Source organism: Scyliorhinus torazame, chromosome 2, assembly GCF_047496885.1.
Source record: "Scyliorhinus torazame isolate Kashiwa2021f chromosome 2, sScyTor2.1, whole genome shotgun sequence".
Taxonomy (NCBI): Eukaryota; Metazoa; Chordata; class Chondrichthyes; order Carcharhiniformes; family Scyliorhinidae; genus Scyliorhinus; species Scyliorhinus torazame.
The window spans coordinates 19,722,471-19,743,572 of NC_092708.1; the positions used below are offsets into that span (position 1 = coordinate 19,722,471).

General features: G+C 48.8%; 1 protein-coding gene across 3 annotated transcripts in view; it reads right to left on the bottom strand.

Annotated features, from left to right (window-relative positions):
* The window catches only part of dnajb2 (DnaJ heat shock protein family (Hsp40) member B2), a 186,327-nt gene extending 165,934 nt beyond the window's left edge, over positions 1 to 20,393 (bottom strand). For all 3 annotated transcript variants that reach the window (XM_072469165.1, XM_072469174.1, XM_072469158.1), the window contains exon 1: positions 20,182 to 20,393. The gene's annotated coding sequence lies outside the window, so the exon portion shown is untranslated. The remainder of the gene's footprint in view (positions 1 to 20,181) is intronic.
* Between the last annotated feature and the right edge of the window lie 709 nt (positions 20,394 to 21,102).

The following is a 21,102-nucleotide window of genomic DNA, read 5'->3' on the forward strand; positions in this document are numbered from 1 at the left end:
CCAGAGGGTGAAACGGAGATAGTAGTGGCGATGGATGCCGAGAAAGCATTTGATAGAGTGGAATGGGATTATCTGTGGGAGGTGTTGAGGAGATTTGGGTTTGGAGAGGGGTCTGTTAGATGGGTGCAGCTGTTGTATAGGGCCCCAGTGGCGAGTGTGGTCACGAATGGACGGGGATCGGCATATTTTCGGCTCCATAGAGGGACAAGGCAGGGATGTCCTCTGTCCCCATTACTGTTTGCACTGGCGATTGAGCCCCTGGCGATAGCGCTGAGAGGTTCCAAGAGATGGAGGGGAATACTTAGGGGAGGAGAAGAACACCGGGTATCTTTATATGCGGATGATCTGCTACTATATGTGGCGGATCCAGCGGAGGGGATGCCAGAAATAATGCGGATACTTGGGGAGTTTGGGGATTTTTCAGGGTATAAATTGAACATGGGGAAGAGTGAGCTGTTTGTGGTGCATCCAGGGGAGCAGAGTAGAGAAATAGAAGACCTACCGTTGAGGAAGGTAACAAGAGACTTTCGTTACCTGGGGATCCAGATAGCTAAGAATTGGGGCACATTGCACAGGCTAAATTTGACGCGGTTGGTGGAACAGATGGAGGAAGATTTCAAGAGATGGGATATGGTAGCATTGTCAATGGCAGGGAGGGTGCAGGCAGTTAAGATGGTGGTCCTCCCGAGATTCCTCTTTGTGTTTCAGTGCCTCCCGGTGGTGATCACGAAGGCTTTTTTCAAAAGGATAGAAAAGAGTATCATGGGTTTTGTTTGGGCCGGGAAGACTCCGAGAGTGAGGAAGGGATTCTTACAGCGTAGTATGGATAGGGGGGGGCTGGCACTACCGAGCCTAAGTGAGTATTATTGGGCCGCTAATATTTCAATGGTGAGTAAGTGGATGGGAGAGGAGGAAGGGGTGGCGTGGAAGAGATTAGAGAGGGCGTCCTGTAGGGGGACCAGCCTGCAGGCTATGGTGACAGCCCCATTGCCGTTCTCACCAAGGAACTATACCACGAGTCCGGTGGTGGTAGCTACACTGAAGATTTGGGGACAGTGGAGACAACATAGGGGAAAGACCGGAGCATTGGGGGGGTCCCCGATAAGAAACAACCATAGGTTTGCCCCGGGGGGAATGGATGGGGGATATGGAATGTGGCAAAGAGCAGGTATAACGCAATTGAAAGATCTATTTGTGGATGGGAAGTTCGCGAGTCTGGGAGCGCTGACTGAGAAATATGGGTTGCCCCAAGGGAATGCATTCAGGTACATGCAATTGAGGGCTTTTGCGAGGCAACAGGTGAGGGAATTCCCGCAGCTCCCGACACAAGAGGTGCAGGACAGAGTCGTCTCGAAGAAATGGGTGGGGGACGGTAAGGTGTCGGATATATATAGGGAAATGAGGGATGAAGGGGAGACTATGGTGGACGAACTAAAAGGGAAATGGGAAGAAGAGCTAGGGGAGGAGATCGAGGAGGAGCTGTGGGCAGATGCCCTAAACAGGGTAAACTCGTCGTCCTCGTGCGCCAGGCTAAGCCTGATTCAGTTTAAGGTATTACACAGGGCACATATGACTGGAACACGGCTCAGTAAATTTTTTGGGGTGGAGGATAGGTGCGCGAGGTGCTCGGGAAGCCCAGCGAATCATACCCATATGTTTTGGTCATGCCCGGCACTACAGGGGTTTTGGATGGGGGTGATAAAGGTGCTTTCGAAAGTAGTAGGAGTCCGGGTCGAACCAAGCTGGGGGTTGGCTATATTTGGGGTTGCACAAGAGCCGGGAGTGCAGGAGGCGAGAGAGGCCGATGTTTTGGCCTTTGCGTCCCTAGTAGCCCGGCGCAGGATATTGCTAATGTGGAAAGAAGCCAAGCCCCCGGGGGTGGAGACCTGGATAAATGATATGGCGGGGTTCATAAAGTTAGAGCGGATTAAGTTCGTCCTAAGGGGGTCGGCTCAAGGGTTTACCAGGCGGTGGCAACCGTTCGTCGAATATCTTGCGGAAAGATAGATGGGGGAAAAAAGAAAGCAGCAGCAGCAGCCCAGGACTTGGGGGGGGGGGGGGGTGGCCTGAGACAAGGCAGTTGCCAATTAGGGCTAGTTTTTATTTTTGTTATTTAATATTTATTTATTTGTTGTTGTTTTCTTTTGTTCTTGTTGACATAAAAAAGGTCATTATTATCTGTATTGTTATAATATTGTGTAAAGGATGCACAATGTACTGTGTTGGTTGACCAAAAATTTTCAATAAAATATTATTTAAAAAAAAAGATTAGTAAGTTTGTGGATGACATAAAGAATGGCGGAGTTGCTGATAGTGCCGAGGATTGTCAGAGGATGCAGCAGGACATAGATAGATTGGAGACTTTGCGCACAGAAATGGCAGATGGAGTTTAATCCAGACAAATGCTAGGTGATGATTTTGGAGGGTCAACTCTCGGTATGAATTATACTGTAAATGGCAGAACCCTTATGAACATTAACATACAGAGGGATCTGGGCGTGCAGGTCCACAGTTCCCTAAAAGTGGCAACACAGGTGGCCAAAGTGATTAAGAAGGCATATGCCAGGCGTGTCTTCATCAGCCGGGGCATTGAGTACAAGAGTTGGGAAATCATGTTGCAGCTATTTAAAACCTTGGTTAGGCCACATTTGGAGAATTGCGTGCAGTTCTGGTCACCACATTATCAGAAGGACATGAAGCTTTGGAGAGAGTGCAAAGAAGGTTCACCAGGATGTTGCCTGGTCTCGAGGGTGTTGGCTATGAGGAGAGGTTGAATAAACTAGGATTGTTTTCACTGGAAAGACGGAGGCTGAGGGGAGGCCTGATAGAGGTCTACAAAATTATGAGAGGCTTAGACAGGGTGGATAGTCAGAGGCTTTTTCCAAGGGTGGAAGTGTCAATTACAAGGGGGCACAGGTTCAAGGTGAGAGGGGGAAAGTTGAAGGCAGATGTGCGGGGTAAGTTTTTCACACAGAGTGGTGGGTGCCTGGAACGCGCTGCCAGAGGATGTGGTGGAAGCAGCACATTAGCAACATTTAAGAGGCATCTGGATGGGGACATGAATAGGGAGGAAATAGAGGAAGTTTTTTTTTTCAGTTAGGGCATCATGATCGGCACAGGTTTGGAGGCCGAAGGGCCTGCTCCTGTGATGTACGTTTCTTTGTTCTTCATAGTGGTATTGTCACTGGACAAGTAATCTGGAGATCCAGGGTAATGGACTGCGGACCTGGGTTCGAATCTCAGCACAGCAGATGGTGCAATGTGGTTCGTGTGTTATGTATTGCAACCAACGGTTGTGGTGTATCTGAATTTTCAGAAGGACGGTTAGTGAAAGAGGTTAGTAAAATTAACAAGGGGTGAAAGGTTATCAGGGGGTCGGCAGGAATGTGGGGTTGAGGTTACAATCAGCTCAGCCACGATCTTATTGATTGGCGGGGCAGGCTTGAGTGGCCGAGTGGCTCTTGATCCTTAATTTGTCGCCTTCAGAAAAGATGGTTATAAACTGGGGGGCAGGGGGGTTTTGAGAGGTGGGAGAATAGATTCCAGCCTTAAAGCAATAAAACTTCCCAGGGGATAAAGGAAAGCTTAAAATCTGGGAAAAGTTTAGTGATTGTAATACTTCATTCTTAAGCTCCCCATCTTCTTTTTAAAATTCATTCACGGGGTATGGACGTTGCTGACAAGGCCAGAGCTTAATGCCCCCATCCCTCGAGATATTGGTGGTGAACCCCTGCAGTCCGTGAGATGTAGGTAGACCCACAGTGCTGTTAGGGAGATCCAGGATTTTGGTCACAGGTCCAATGGAGGAAATCAGAGCAGGAGTAGGCCATTCGACCCTTGAAGGCTGCATCTCTTATTTGGCTGGGCGCCGATCTTCTTTGGTCTGTTACGGCCCCTGTGAAGCCCCGAGGAATAGTTTACCACGTCAGAGGTGCTTTGTGAGTGCACGCTGTTGTGCTGTCTAGTCCTGCACATTCCAATGTCCGCACTGCAGTGAGAAAATGTGCAGCTTTTGAGCCAAAGCACTCCACATACCAATCTCATCTCCAGTTAGAGAAGAGCTTTAAAAAAAAACAGGCAGCATTTCAAACACGCTCCGTATAAGGACTGTTTTCTGTCCTGCTATGTATGATTCATAGCATCGTCGGTAAAGAGCTATTATTTGTTATAAAGCAACCAGGCAGTCAGTTCCCTCGGAAGACAATTAACTGGTTGACACATCATTTGTACACATGGAACCGGTGACCCCATCGAATTCGACCTTTCCACCATCACTAGTGACACCCAAGTTGATTCTGGGGGCTCTGCTTTCCAACTCTCCTGCGCCACACCTTTTAAGATTGGTTGAAATTTTCTTCAGCTTAATAGTAATAATCTTTATTAGTGTCACAAGTAGGCTTACATTAACACTGCAATGAGGTTACTGTGAAAAGCCCCTAGTCGCCACACTCCGGCGCCTGTTCGGGTACACGGAGGGAGAATTCAGAATGTCCAATTCACCTAACAAGCACGTCTTTCGGGACTTGTGGGAGGAAACCGGAGCGCCCGGAGGAAACCCACGCAGACACGGGGAGAACACGCAGACTCCGCACAGACAGTGACCCAAGCCGGGAATCGAACCCGGGTCCCTGGCACTGTGAAGCGACAAGTGCTAACCACTGTGCTACGGTGCCGCCCTTCACAGCTTAGTACTTCATTGGTTGTAAAGTGCTTTGGGGAATTCCAAAGACTTTCTCAAGGGCAATTAAAGATGGACCATAAAAAAAGTTGGAGAGCCCAGCAACACCCATACCCATAAAAGGGTCATTAAACGTACAAGTTACTTCTTTCTACAAATGTCAAAGTCTAAAAGTGTGTTCTCAGCACCCTGTTGACCGACAGAATCCATAGACCCGAGCTTGTACAGTGCCTTTCACAACCACAATGCTTTAGAGCCATAAGAAATACCTTTCAACGATAGACACTGCTAAAGCAGCAGCCAAATTGCACTCAGCTAGCTCCCCCACGCAGCAATGTGATCATAACAACATAACAGGGGGGCACTGCTGCTTCACAGCACCAGGGACCTGGGTTCAATTCCGGCCTCGGGTGACTGTGTGGAGTCTGCACGTTCTCCCCGTGTCTGCGTGGGTTTCCTCCGGGTGCTCCGGTTTCTTCCCACAGTCCAAAGATGTGCAGGTTATGATTAATTGCCCCTTATAGAGTCCAAAAGGTTAGTTTGGGTTACTGGGTTAAAGGGATAGGGTGGTACCCTTTCAGAGGGTCGTGCAGACCTGATGGGCCAAAAGGCCACCTTCTGCACTGTAGTGACCTACAATCGAGTGCATGCAAATGGCCTCCTTAATCAGAGGTTTTTTATTGCAATGGATAATTGACACCAGGCAAAACTCCCCTGTTCTCAGCGTGGGATGTCTCACCCCTACCCAGCAGGCAGATGGGGTCTTGGTTGGGCGACTCATGCGAAAGACGGCATCTCTGACAGGGCAGCACCGCACCAAGAGTGTCAGCTTAGATATTTCTGCTCAAGTATTGGGAGTGGGAGTTAAACTCATGACCTTCTGACCCCAGGGGCTACCCCGGCTGACCCGGGCTCCTGACCTCGCGTCCAAGTCTGTTGTCAATGCTGTTTCATTTCACTGACTTAACCCCACAACCATTCACAGAATCGAAATACAGTAATGAAATGAAATGAAAACCGTTTGTTGTAAGATACGGACAGCACAGAATGAGGTAATATGCCTCATCCATCCGTGTTGACAGTTCTTACCTCTTTTCCCACATCTTTTTCCCCTTCAAACATTTATCCAAATCCCCTTTGTAATGAAATGAAATGAAACAAAAATGAAAATCACTTATTGTCACAAGTAGGCTTCAAATGAAGTTACTGTGAAAAGCCCCTAGTCGCCTGTTCGGGGAGGCTGGTACGGGAATTGAACCGTGCTGCTGGCCTGCCTTGGTCTGCTTTACAAGCCAGCTATTTAGAACATAGAACATAACAGCGCAGCACAGGCCCTTCGGCCCTCGATGTTGCGCCGACCTGTGAAACCACCCTAAAGCCCATCTACACTATTCCCTTATTGTCCATATGTCTATCCAATGACCATTTGAATGCCCTTAATGTTGGCAAGTCCACTACTGTTGCAGGCAGGGCATTTCACGCCCTTACTACTCTCTGAGTAAAGAACCTACCTCTGACATCTGTCCTATATCTATCTCCCCTCAATTTAAAGCTATGTCCCCTCGTCCTAGACATCACCATCTGAGGAAAAAGGCTCTCACTGTCCACCCTATCTAATCCTCTGATCATCTTGTATGCCTCAATTAAGTCACCTCATAACCTTCTTCTCTCTAACGAAAACAGCCTCAAGTCCCTCAGCCTTCCCTCATAAGATCTTCCCTCCATACCAGGCAACATTCTGGTAAATCTCCTCTGCACCCTTTCCGATGCTTCCACATCCTTCCTATAATGCGGCGACCAGAATTGCACGCAATACTTCAAATGTGGCCACACCAGAGTTTTGGACAGCTGCAACATGACCTCATGGCTCCTAAACTCAATCCCTCTACCAATAAAAGCTAACACACCGTACGCCTTCTTAACAACCCTCTCAACCTGAGTGGCAACTTTCAGGGATCTATGTACATGGACACCGAGATCTCTCTGCTCATCCACACTACCAAGAATCTTACCATTCGCCCAGTACTCTGTCTTCCTGTTATTTCTTCCAAAATGAATCACCTCACACTTTTCTGCATTAAACTCCATTTGCCACCTCTCAGCCCAGCACTGCAGCCTACCTATGTCCCTCTGTAACTTGTAACACCTTTCCGCACTGTCCACAACTCCACCGACTTTCGTGTCATCTGCAAACTTACTCACCCATCCTTCTACGCCCTTCTCCAGGTCATTTATAAAAATGACAAACAGCAGTGGCCCCAAAACAGATCCTTGTGGTACACCACTAGTAACTGGACTCCAGTCTGAACATTTCCCATCAACCACCACCCTTTGTCTTCTTCCAGCTAGCCAATTTCTGATCCAAACTGCTAAATCACCCTGAATCCCATGCCTCCGTATTTTCTGCAGTAGCCTACCGTGGGGAACCTTATCAAATGCTTTACTGAAATCCATAGACACATCAACTGCTTTACCCTCATCCACCTGTTTGGTCACCTTCTCATAGAACTCAATAAGGTTTGTGAGGCATGACCTAGCCTTCACAAAACCGTGTTGACTATCTCTAATCAAATTATTCCTTTCCAGATGATTATACATCCTATCTCTTCTAAACCTTTCCAAGACTTTGCCCACAACAGAAGTAAGGCTCACTGGTCTATAGTTACCGGGGTTGTCTCTACTCCCCTTCTTGAACAAGGGGACAACATTTGTTATCCTCCAGTCTTCTGGCACTATTCCTGTAGACAAAGATGACTTAAAGATCAAAGCCAAAGGCTCAGCAATCTCCTCCCTGGCTTCCCAGAGAATCCTAGGATAAATCCCATCCGGCCCAGGGGACTTAACGATTTTCACACTTTCCAGAATTGCTAACACCTCCTCCTTATGAACCTCAAGCCCTTCTAGTCTAGTAGCCTGAATCTCAGTATTCTCCTCGACAACATTGCTTTTTCCTGTGTGAATACTGACGAAAAATATTCATTTAGCACCTCTCCTATCTCCTCGGACTCCACGCACAACTTCCCACTACTGTCCTTGACTGGCCCTACTCTTAGCCTAGTCATTCTTTTATTCCTGACATATATATAGAAAGCTTTAGGGTTATCCTTGATCCTACCTGCCAAAGACTTCTCATGTCCCCTCCTGGCTCTTCTTAGCTCTCTCTTTAGGTCCTTCCTAGCTAACTTGTAACTCTCGAGTGCCCTAACTGAACCTCCATGTCTCATCTTTACATAAGCCTCCTTCTTCCTCTTGACAAGTGTTTCGACTGCTTTAGTAAACCACGGTTCCCTCGCTCGACCACTTCCTCCCTGCCTGACAGGTACATACTTATCAAGGACACGCAGTAGCTGTTCCTTGAACAAGCTCCACATTTCCATTGTGTCCATCCCCTGCAGTTTTCCTCTCCATCCGATGCATCCTAAGTCTTGCCTCATCGCATCATAATTGCCTTTCCCCCAGATATAACTCTTGCCCTGCGGTATATACCTATCCCTTTCCATCACTAAAGTAAACGTAATCGAATTGTGGTCACTATCACCAAAGTGCTCATCTACCTCCAGATCTAACACCTGTCCTGGTTCATTACCCAGTACCAAATCCAATATGGCGTCGCCTCTCGTTGGCCTATCTACATACTGTGTCAGGAAACCCTCCTGCACACATTGGACAAAAACGGACCCATCTAAAGTACTCGAACTGTAGCGTTTCCAGTCAATATTTGGAAAGTTAAAGTCCCCATAACAACTCCCCTGTTGCTTTCGCTCCTATCCAGAATCATCTTTGCAATCCTTTCCTCTACATCTCTGGAACTTTTCGGAGGCCTATAGAAAACCCCTAACAGGGTGACCTCTCCTTTCCTGTTTCTAACCTCAGCCCATACTACCTCAGTAGACGAGTCCTCATCAAACGTCCTTTCTGCCACCGTAATACTGTCCTTGACTAACAATGCCACCCTCCCCGGGTTAATTGGCCCAGTTAATTGGCCACTATTTTATGTATTAATTTAACCTGTATTTAGCCAAGTCAATTGAGAACCAATTCGCATTTACAATAATGGCCTGGCCATGAGGCTAACTTCGCAGCAAAATAAATTATACAATTCAGATAAACACTAAAAGCAATAAAATACAGATTAGCAGTGACTAATAACTAAATAAACTGTATCTACCACCTCAACAGAAAGTGCATTCCAGATCATAACCACTCGTGCAAACAAAAAAGCTCTTCCTCATGTCGCCAATGACAAAATACAACGTTAGTGATGGCAGTATGACTTGAGCCAAAACCCATTCCGTAACCATTTTACCAACTGCAGAAAGAGCAGACTTTCCACCTCAAGGTTTTTCTTCTGAACTCAAGTTGTCGGGATAGAATTGACAAATTCACAGCATCGTCCTCTCCCTGAATCTGAACCTGTTTAAATATCACATGCACTCAATTGTGGGTCAAATGGAAAAAGCCAGCGAAGGCATTCCGAGTTTGGCAGAGTGAGCAAACGGTCCTGAATAGGCAGGAAAAAAAAACCTGGATTGTAGAAATAAAATGAAGAGAGCTGAAAATATAACAGCAGGCCCAATAGTATTTGTAACAAGAAGTGACGCTCACGGCGCCGAGGTCCCAGGTTCGATCCCAGCTCTTGGTCACTGTCTGTGTGGAGTTTGCACATTCTCCCCGTGTTTGCGTGGGTTTCACCCCCACAACCCAAAGATGTGCAGGTTAGGTTAATTGGCCACGTTAAATTGTTAAAACGTTAATTGGAAAAAAAATTGGGTACTCTAAATTTATTTTTTTTAAAACAAGTGACGCTTTTACTCCGCATATCCCACTCCCACACCCTCTTTCCTGCAAAGATCCTCATTGTCTCAAAAATGTACCGCACTCTCCTTGCCCTTCCACCTGAACACAATGGGTTAACATTTTCCAGACCCGCCCTTTGTGGGAATTTGGCAGACCAATCAGTGGCCCGTTGACCTTGGGTGGGGATTTCTGGTCTCAGGGTGGGAGCGCCCGGAAAGTCCCGCCCAGTAGTTCTACACGCCGAACTTCAGCAAGCATCCCAATGATTCTATCAGCAGCCCCCTAGGGTGGGAATATCCGACCCTGCCCATCCTGGAATTCCCGTGGCAGGCTGGACCGGACGTTGAGGCCCCTAGTCTCTCCAAGATGTACTCACAAATTATTTGGCAACTAAAACATTGTAACTACGGCACCTATGTGTAAGTGGCAGTGAGACACAGGAGATAGCAGGACAGATTCAGGTTTTAGCAAGTGTTTTAAAAGGAAAGGGGCTTTAGTGTGTCAGAGCGGTGGTGGGGGAGGGAATTCCAGAGTTCAGGTTCCAGGCAACTGAATGTGCCGCCCGCCAGTGGTGAAACAGTGGAAATCAGGGGTGCGCAAGAGGCTCCACTTAGAGGAGTGCACATGAAGGAGGCCTGTGGCACTGGTGACAGAGATAGGGAGGGGCAAGGCCATCAAGGGACTGGAAAACATGAGCAGGATGGGTTCATGGGCCCCGGTGCAAGTTAAGACACGAGCAGCAGAGCTCTGGTGGGTACCTTATGTTTAGGGAGAATTAAATGTGGGAGGCGAGACAGGACTCCAATGGAATAGTCAAACCTATTCAGAGAGGTATTGTCTAGCTCCATGAAGCAGTCCACATCCTTCCTGGGCGCTGAATTACAGCTTACTCTCACAAGAACACAGGAAATAGGAACAGAATTAGTCCAACTTGCCTACCATTCAATACGATCTTGGGCTTCAACTCTGCTTTCCCACCCAATTCTCTGTCCCATTTACCTGAGACACCAAGAATCTTGGGCGGGATTCTCCGCCGGCGTGATTCTCTGTTTTGCCGGCAGCACGGGGGTTTCCCGACGGCGTGGGGCTGCCCCACAATGGGAAAACCCCATTGACCGGCCAGCGTAACAGAGAATCCCGCCCTTGTCTCTCCCAGTCTTTAATGTGCTCAAGGATGGAGTATCCACAATCCTCTGGGTTAGAGAATTCTAAAGGTTCACAAGCTTTGAATAATTTCATCTCATTGTAATGTTCTTGTCGGATGACCTGATTTATATTTCAAGAACACTTGCAGCTATAAACGATTTATTAACATTCACTGTGGATCAAATATGTACAAAACAACAGATGAATAACAGTATGAACATGTACAAGCAGCCTCTCTCCCAGCTCCCTAAGCATTCCGAGGTCACCTGACTCTAACATTCACTTATATACTAATGACACTCCTAGTGGTCAGTCAGTGAATTACAACACAACCATGATATCACTACACTCATCTCAGTCATAAATGAAATGAAAAAATGAAAATCGCTCATTGTCACAAGTAGGCTTCAAATGAAGTTACTGTGAAAAGCCCCGAGTCGCCACATTCCGGCGCCTGTTCGGGGAGGCTGTTACAAATGATTGACACCTTGTCCTGAGACTGTGCCCCCGTGTTCCAAATTCCCCAACCAACAGAAACAATTTCTCAGCCTCGACCCTATCAACTCTTGTATGTTTCAGTGAGATCACCTCTTTTTCTTCCAAACCACAGAGAATATATTGGACATACATATATAAAAGTTGAGTTTCTAAAACGGAATTTTTAGACAAGAAGTAGGGATCGACTTTAAAAAAAAGTAGATTTAGTGTACCCAATTCATTTTTTCCAATTAAGGGGCAATTTAGCGTGGCCAATCCACCTAGCCTGCACATCTTTGGGTTGTGGGGGCGAAACCCGCACAAACACGGGGAGAATGTGCAAACTCCACACGGACAGTGACCCAGAGCCGGGATCGAACCTGGGACCTCGGCGCCGTGAGGCAGCAGTGCTATCACTGCGCCACCTTGCTGCCCTCGGGATCGACTTTTATACAAGTAATATTTTTGAGGGCTTGAAATCACCCTCTCCCCATCATCTCATTATCACAGAGTTGACAGACCAGGGACCTGACAGGTCAACTCGGTCCCGCAAAAGAAGCCAGAAAGTGCTTTTATCGTGCATTGACCGTGTGCAGACACATGGGCCGGGAATCTCCAAGCCCGCACCAGGTCGCAGAATCGCCGGGGGGGTGCGCGCGAGGATCCCGCCACACCGCTTTCGCCGGTCTGTCGGTTCTCCGGCGACTGGAGAATCGGCGCCAATCGCGCCCGCGCGGTCGCCGGTCGGAGGCCACTGTGATAGGCACCGCGCCGATTCTCCACGCCCGACGGGTGGCACTCCCGCTGGCACGGTTCAGACCTGGTACCACCCAGCAGGACTCAGGACCCACGGCCGATGTGGACGTCCTGGTGGATCTGACTCCAGGGGGGGCCTCCACGTGTTCCAGACCCGCGATCGGGGGCGATCTGGAGGCTTCCGACCGGCGGCGATCTGGAGGGGGCCTACCTCCTGCCTCGCGGGCCTGCCGTTCGGTCGACGATATGTTGCTCCGCACCGGCGCGGAGACGGCAACCACACACACCCGACGGCGCGGAGACGGCCGTGGTGCTCATGCGCGGACCCACGCACAGCATTCCGGCATCTTTCTAGCCCCCGAAGAATAGGAGAATTACTGGGCCTGGAGGCCCGGTGACACCGGGTTCGTTCGCGCCGGTTTGACGCCGGCGTCAACCCTTGGCCACGATATCGGTGAATTCTGGCCATGGCCTTCGACGGTCTGCTGGTCCATCAGTGAATGGGTTGGCACAAAGGCAGGTTTCACCACAGTAGCAAGCAGTGGCAAGTACAAAGATTTTGCAAAAGTCAGGGCTCGACCGTAATACAAGATTGACCGTCACTCAAGTATTTACGGTCAGCCCAATTTGCTCAGACTCTCGTCATAGCATAGGACAACGCTTACATCCCAGGGACCGATCTAGACAATCTTCACTGCTCTGCCTCCAATGCACGTATACCCTTTCTCAAACATAGAGACCAAAATTGCACACAGAATACCACCAGATGTGCTTTCACCAAAGCTCTGTACAATTTTAGCAAGACTTCTTTATTCCTGTACTCCAATCCCCTTGCAATATAGGCCGACGTGTCATTTTTCTTCCTAATTTCTTGCTGTACCTGCGGGCCAACTTTGAGTTCCTTGAACAAGTATACCCTAATTGGGTACTTTAAATTTTTTTTTTTAAAAAGAAAGCATCATGCAGAAACCAATCACTGATCATTGCCAGGCAGAACGCTGACTCTGGCCAACGCGGGCAGCACGTAGCACAGTGGTTAGCACAGTTGCTTCACAGCTCCAGGGTCCCAGGTTTGATTCCCGGCTTGGGTCAATGTCTGTGTTGTCTGCACCTTCTCCCCGTGTCTGCATGGGTTTCCTCCGGGTGCTCCGGTTTCCTCCCACAAGTCCAAAGATGTGCAGGTTAGGTGGATTGGCCATGATAAATTGTCCTTAGTGTCCAAAAAAAGGTTAGGTGGGGTTACTGGGTTACGGGGATAGTCTGGAAGCGAGGGCTTAAATGGGATGCTTCTTCCAAGGGCTGGTGCAGACTTGATGGGCCAAATGGCCTCCTTCTGCACTGCAAATTCTATGATTCTATGAACTCACTGGCTGGCAATTAACCAATAAAAGCAAGTCGCTCCAAAGCGGGTTCCTAAGATCCAGTCAGCACTGAAGAGTCCGGTTTCTCCTCTCCAAACCGGGGAACACACTGTCCTGGCAATCAAGCTGTTTAAACTTGGATCTTCTGCACCAAGGCACATCCCGATTATGCATCCACCGGCCAAAAATAGTAAAATAAAAGAAATGAGAACAAAGGAAATAGGCAGAAAGGACTCTTTCATGTCCAAAGCGTTTCACAGTGAAGAACCTTTCACATGGAGTCACTTGTTGTAACGTATGAAACGTGGCTGCTAATATGTACATAGCCAGCTCCTACCAACAAATGGCCAGCTAATCTGATTCTCGGTGATATTGGTCAAGAGGTAAATATAGGCCAGGGACACTGGGCCCATGTTCTCCTTTTTGAATAATGCCGTAGGATTTTCTTTTATATCTGCCTGAGAGGATAGGTGGGCTTGGTTTACCCTCTCGTCCAAAATACAGTGCCTCGAACAGTGCAGCACTGGAACGTCAGCCTAGATTGTGGGCTCAAGACTCTGAAGTGAGCCCTTCTGACTCAAGAGGGAGAACATAGACCATTACAGCGCAGTACAGGCCCTTCGGCCCTCGATGCTGCGCCGACCTATGAAACCAATCTAAAGCCCATCTACTATTCCCTTATGACGCGATGCTACTCCAGCCATTGCCGAGACCTCCCTTTCAAAAGACAATCCCACAATAATTATCTTCAGAAATTTGATTTTCTTAAAAGAACTCCTGATTGAAATTTTGGCAATTAAACTCACACCTTTGTGATTACAAGCAAGGCGATACTCTTCCGAACATCACCAGCACTGCCGATTACCATCGGTTCTCGAGAACGTGGATATTTTTAAACGCTGCGAATCATGGGCAGCACAAATTGGGCAGCACATTGGTTAGCACGGTGGCTTCACAGCGCCAGGGTCCCAGGTTCAATTCCCCGCTGGGTCGCTGTCCGTGCGAAGTCTGCACATTCTCCCCGTGCCTGCGTGGGTTTCCTCCAGGTGCTCCGGTTTCCTCACACAGTCCAAAGATGTGCAGCCGTGATAAATTGCCCTTCGTGTCCAAAAAAGGGTTGGGAGGGGTTATTGGGTTACGGGGATAGGCTGGAATTGAGGGATTGAGTGGGTCGGTGCAGACTCGATGGGCCGAATGGCCTCCTTCTGCACTGTATGAGGATCTGAAGTGCACTGCCCAAAAGATTGGTGGAAGCAGATTGAAGGCAAAAAATGGGTTAACGGGATATGGTGAACAGGTGGGGAGGTGGCTTTTGAGACCAGGAAGAGATCGGCCATGATCTGATTGAATGGTGGAGCAGCCTCAAGGGGCTGAATTCCCTACCTCAGCTCCTAATTCCTATGTTCCTATAGCATAGCGATTGCATTAGGGTTAAGGTTACGATTGGGGCCAATACTATGGGCAAATTAATTCAAATCCCATCACTGGGATTTACAGTGGGCAATGCAAATTTAACTCAATGAATTTTGGAAAGGAATGAATGACCATGAATCTTTTAAGATTGTCGGAAAACTCCACTGTCCTTTAGGAAGGGAGAGCTGCCAGCTCTATCTGGTCCGGCCGAACACGTGCGACTCCAGACCCACAGCAATGTGGCTGACCCACAGCTGCCTTCTGAAATGGTCCAGCAAGCCCATTCGGTTCAAGGGGAATTTGGGCTGGGCAACCAGTGCTGGCCTCGTCAGCGACCGCTCACATCCCATAGGACAAAATAAAGAGGGCGGCACAGTGGTTAGCACTGGGACTACAGTACTGAGGGCCTGGGTTCGAATCCCGGCCCTGGGTCACTGTCCGTGCGGAGTTTGCACATTCTCCCCGCGTCTGCGTGGGTCTCACCCCCACAACCCAAAGATGTGCAGGGTGGGTGGATTGGCCGCGCTAAATTGCCCCTTAATTGGGAAAAAAATAATTGGGTGCTCCGAATTTATTATTTTTTTAAAGGAGAAAAAAATCTATTGTTTACCCAGACTGAGCTACATATGACTCCAGATCCATCCCCTCCCCCTTTTGTCCCTCAGTATTGTGATTGACTTTTAACATCCTAGTGAGGTTTATCATAGAATTTACAGTGCAGAAGGAGGCCATTCGGCCCATCGAGTCTGCACCGGCTCTTGGAAAGAGCACCCTACCCAAGGTCAACACCTCCACCCTAACCCAGTAACCCCACCCAACACTAAGGGCAATTTTGGACACTAAGGGCCATTTATCATGGCCAATCCACCTAACCTGCACATCTTTGGACTGTGGGAGGAAACCGGAGCACCCGGAAGAAACCCACGCACACACAGGGAGGATGTGCAGACTCCGCACAGACAGTGACCCAAGCCGGAATCGAACCTGGGACCCTGGAGCTGTGAAGCAATTGTGCTATCCACAATGCTACCGTGCTGCCCATTAAAACAAAGACACCATGTGGTAACAAGTGGTTTGTAGAAAGCTCAGTTGTGTCCAAGGAGGCAGTTCAAGGACAATCAGTGACCGGCGATAAATGCTGGCCTTGTCAGCGATGCTCACAACCCATGAATGAATAAATAATAGCTTTCAAATATTGATTTATAAAAGAAGACTTGCACACACGGCGGGATATGGAGATGATGCGAGGGAGATATGGGAAGGGTGCGGAAAAAGAGAGGAAAATGAGGTTGAGGTAGAAGCAAATCAGCCTCGATCGAGTCAACTATTGGAGCAGATCAGGCTCGAGGGGCTGAATGGTCTACTCCTACTGTTATGGGCCAGAAAACTCCGAAGTATATCATGGAGTTCACCTTACCTACAACCGTTTAATGATTTTGGTTGGATGAGCACAAGGTCCTGCCCTTCAAGTGTTATTCAACAGATTTCTTCGGCGCTTTTAATCAAAAAACAAGCTTTATTCTATGAATTTAGTTAACATTTGCATAAACACCCACTGTAAGAATTTTTTTTTAAATAAATATTTTATTGAGGTATTTTTTGGTGTTATAACAACACAATAAACAATGTACATGAAACTATAAACATAGTGCAAAAGCCGTCTCCCTCCCTTACAGGTCGCACCTTTATTAACCCCCTACTCTAAGCTAAAGTAACCCCCCCCCCCCCCCCTTCTGCTGACGATTAATTTTCCGCGAAGAAGTCGACGAACGGTTGCCACCTCCGGGCGAACCCTAACAGTGACCCTCTCAAGGCGAACTTGATTTTCTCCAAACAGAGAAAGCTAGCCATGTCCGATAGCCAGGTCTCCGACTTCGGGGGCTTTGAGTCCCTCCAAGCTAATAGTATCAGTCTCCAGGCTACCAGGGAAGCAAAGGCCAGAACGTCCGCCTCTTTCTCCTCCTGGATTCCCGGGTCGACACCCCAAAAATCGCCACCTCTGGACTCAGCGTCACCCTTGATTTAACACCGTGGACATGACATCTGCAAACCCCTGCCAAAATCCCCTAAGCTTCAGACATGCCCAGAACATGTGGACATGGTTCGCTGGTCCTCCCGCACATTTTGCACACCTGTCTTCCACCCCAAAGAATCTGCTCATCCGGGCCACTGTCATGTGAGCCCGGTGAACGACCTTAAATTGAATCAGGCTGAGCCTGGCACATGTTGCGGATGTGTTGACTCTACTCAACGCGTCTGCCCATAGACCATCCTTTATCTCTCCTCCCAGCTCCTCCTCCCACTTGCACCTCAGCTCCTCTGTCTGCGTCTCCTCTGACCCCATAAGTTCCTTGTAAATGTCCGAGACGTTCCCTTCCCCTACCCACCCTCTGGAAACTACCCTGTCTTGAATCCCCCTTAGTGTTAGGAGCGGGAAGGTTGACACCTGTTTACGTAGGAAGTCCAGCACCTGCAAATACCTGAATTCATTTCCACTCGCCAACCCAAACTTCTCCTCCAGCGCCCTCATACTCAGAAAGCTCCCCTCTATAAACATATCCCCCATCCTCTCAATCCCTGCTCTCCGCCATATCCGGAACTCCCCATCCATACTTCCCGGGGCAAACCGGTGATTATTACAGATTGGGGACCAGACCGATGCTCCCTCTGCTCCCACATATCTCCTCCATTGCCCCCAGACTCTCAAGGCCGCCACCACCATGGGGCTGGTGGAGTACCGTGCCGGCGGGAACGGCAGAGGCGCAGTTACCAACGCCCCCAAACTGGTGCCCTTGCATGAAGCCGCCTCCATACGCTCCCATGCCGACCCATGCCCCACCACCCACTTCCTGATCATGGCTGTATTCGGCACCCAGTAATAGTTACTAAAGTTTGGCAGCACCAGCCCGTCCTCTCCCTGACTCCGCTCAAGCATTACCTTCCTTACCCGCGGGGTCTTGCCCGCCCAAACAAAGCCAGAGATCACTTTGTTGATCCATTTAAAAAAGGACGGCGGAATAAAGATGGGGAGACATTGAAACACGAACAGGAATCTCGGGAGGACCGTCATCTTCACCGTCTGCACCCTCCCAGCTAATGACAACGGGAGCGCGTCCCATCTCCGAAAATCTTCCTTCATTTGGTCTACTAGCCGGGCCAGATTTAATTTATGCAGCTGGTCCCATTCCCGCGCCGCTTGAATGCCTAGGTACGTAAAGCTTCACCCTTCTAATCTAAACGGCAGCTCCCCCAATCGCCTCTCCTGTGCCCTCGCCTGGACCGCAAACGTCTCACTTTTCCCCATATTTAGCTTATACCCCGAAAACCGGCCAAATTCCCCTAGAATCCTCATGATTTCTTCCATCCCCTCTAATGGGTCCGATACATACAGAAGCATAGAGCGAGAATCTGAGCTCTACCCCACCCCGGACCAGCCCCTTCCAGCCCCTTGAGTACACAATTGCCTGTCTTCAGTTTTACAGTTCAAGTCCAGTAGAAAATCAGGGGAAAAGGTCCAAAAGTCCGACCCAAGTGGGAGCCACCAAATGTGTGACTTACTCCTTCATAGCCGCCACCGGAACCATCCACAGTAAGAATTTTTATCAACTACAAACATAAAGACCCCACACAGCTTACAGTAATTTATGTATAACCCTCAATGAATTCCCCCTTAACTGTTCCAATTCAATAACAAGATCCCATAAACCAAAAAAAACCTTTTTATCAAAACAGCAGGTAACTACAATCATTCGGTTTCTTCTTTGGAATAACTCTTTAAAATTGAAAATAGAGAGACAGGCCAAAATACTTCTCTGTCTGAGTCTTCAGCAGCCAAATGGGAAAACGAAAGTAAAAACTCACACAGCCACAGCCCAGCTCCACCCACACAATGACATCACTGAAGCCATGTGATAAGACAAAGACATTTCGTAAAGGGACACTCCCAGGACAGTGTGTCCCTACACCATGTTTCCACCACCACCTCATATCGGTTAGGATTATATTCATTGGAGTTTAGAAGAGTGAGAGGGGATCTCATAGAAACATAAAATTCTGACAGCATAGATTCAGAATGTTCCCGATGGTGGGGGAGTCCAGAACTAGGGGTCATAGTTTGAGGATAAGGGGTAAACCTTTTAGGACTGAGGTGAGGAGAAATTTCTTCACCCAGAGAGTGGTGAATCTGTGGAATTCGCTTGCACAGAAAGTAACTGAGGCCAAAACATTGCATTGTAATTTCAAGAAGGGATTAGATATAGCTCTTGGGGCTAAAGGAATCAAGGGATATGGGGGGGGGAAGGCAGGATCAGAGTATCGAACTTGACGATCAGCCATGAATGGCCTCCTCCTGCTTCTATTTTCTCTGTTTCTAGGTTCAATGAACCTTGCAACCAATGAAATACTTTCGAAGTGCAGCCACTGTTGTAATGTAGGAAACTCAGATATTGAGCACAGGAAGATCCAACAAACAGCAATGTGACGATTCTGATTTTGACTGACGGCTAAACATTGACTGGGACGCCAGTAAAAACACCCTTTGCTTAGAAACAGTGTCATGGGATATTTTGGAGCTAAGGTTTATGGGGTGGGGAAAGGGGGGGCAAACTCTGATTCCCCCTCCAGAGATGCTGTCTGGCCTGTTTAACTCTTTTGAAGTTCAACAAATTAAACTGAATGGAAAAAAATTAAAAGGGGCGGCCCCTTAAAGGGGCACTGCCCTGAACAAAAAAAGATCAACTGAAACTTAAGAACATCAAATTAAAAGGATCGGTAAAGCACCCCAGACCCAGTGGTGACCACTGGGCACGATGGTGGCGGTGGACACCACATGCTCCCTCTCGAGGGCCACCCGGCCGTAAATGAATCATACAATCCCTACAGTGCAGGAGGAGGCCATGTAGCCCATTGAATCCGCACCGACCCGGCTAGGAGAGCACCCCACCTGAGCCCATTCCCCTGCCCTTTGGATAATGAAGCTGGGGCAGACAGTTGGGCTGGATGACCACCTTGCAGCCTGGACCTGTCAATGGCAAGTCTCACTAGGTTGAAGAGGAGGAGGTGCTCCTCCTCCTTCTTCTTCCCCACCCCACCCCTCCCGGGTGTGCCTGACCTGTTGAACATGCTGGTGGTGGGGGGGGCAGGGAATAACTGACAGCAGGCGTGGCCAATAAAGTGGTCGCTGAGCGGCCAGCCGCCCAATGAGCGGAGGAGGCGGGACCGGGCAGGGCTGCAGAGCCCCAGCCACAGAGTAACACACCGCGGATACAGAGTAACAACTGGGATACAGAGTAACAACTGAGACACAGTGAATGGGGACACGCGGTTACAAAGTGTCCAGGTGACAATGCGACTGCTACAATGTTTCACACAAATTATTCTGGGGGGAGGGGGTGGTCAATAAGTTAACAGACTGACAAACAGAGCAATTCACAATGACTTTACCTCAGAAAGTTATTGAAATCAGTTTAAATAAATTTGAGGGTGCAGATAGTTGGAACACGCGAGTGTTTGGTGGGGCCCAGGATTTGTGTCGATTGGGAGTTGTGCTCCTACCTGTCTCTGAGCTGTGACCCCGGGCGCTCGCTCTGTGTCTCTGGGCCGGCCCGGCCCGCCTGCCCTTCACTCTGAGTCACCGCGACGTCGACAATAAGCTGCAGAAACGTCCAGAAAAACAAAAATCCCCTGGGTGGCGGGACGCGCGCGCGCGCGCAGGACACCCTCCCAAGCTGGAGTCGGTCAGGCTGCACAGGAATCTGCAAGAGTTGTCGAGTGGGCTGTCCGGAGGCCGGACTCTGCCGAGTGCCAGGCAATGCTGCAGGGTGTGAAGCTGCTGATTCACTCACTGCAACCCCCCCCCCCCCCCCCCCCCAACAGCAGTGTGATAACAAACCCATTTGTAAAGATACTTTACACTCCAGTTCAAGTTTGACATTATATAAAGCACGCACAACACATTACATGGCACTCATTGCAATTGGGTTACAATATACATTTATATTTCATGTCACAATATTCTCTGCTGCTTACAACCCAAGCACCGAGATCCAGCCCCAGCGTGTACAATAGACCTTACCCCACCACGTCTTTGTGACAGCTACCCCAAGCTTCAGTGCATCTTTCAGAATGTAGTCCTGGACCTTGGAATGTGTCAGTCTGCAACACTCGGTCATTGGCAGATAAGGTGGTGTAGAAGGCACATAGAGCAATAATCTTTATTGTCACAATCAGGCTTACATTAACACTGCAATGAAGTTACTGTGAAAAGCCCCTAGTCGCCACATTCCGGCGCCTGTTCGGGTACACGGAGGGAGAATTCAGAATGTCCAGTTCACCTAACAAGCACGTCTTTCGGGACGTGGGAGGAAATCGGAGCGCCCGGAGGAAACCCACGCAGACACGGGGAGAACGTGCAGACTCCACACAGACAGTGACCCAAGCCAGGAATCGAACCTGGGACTCTGGAGCTGTGAAGCA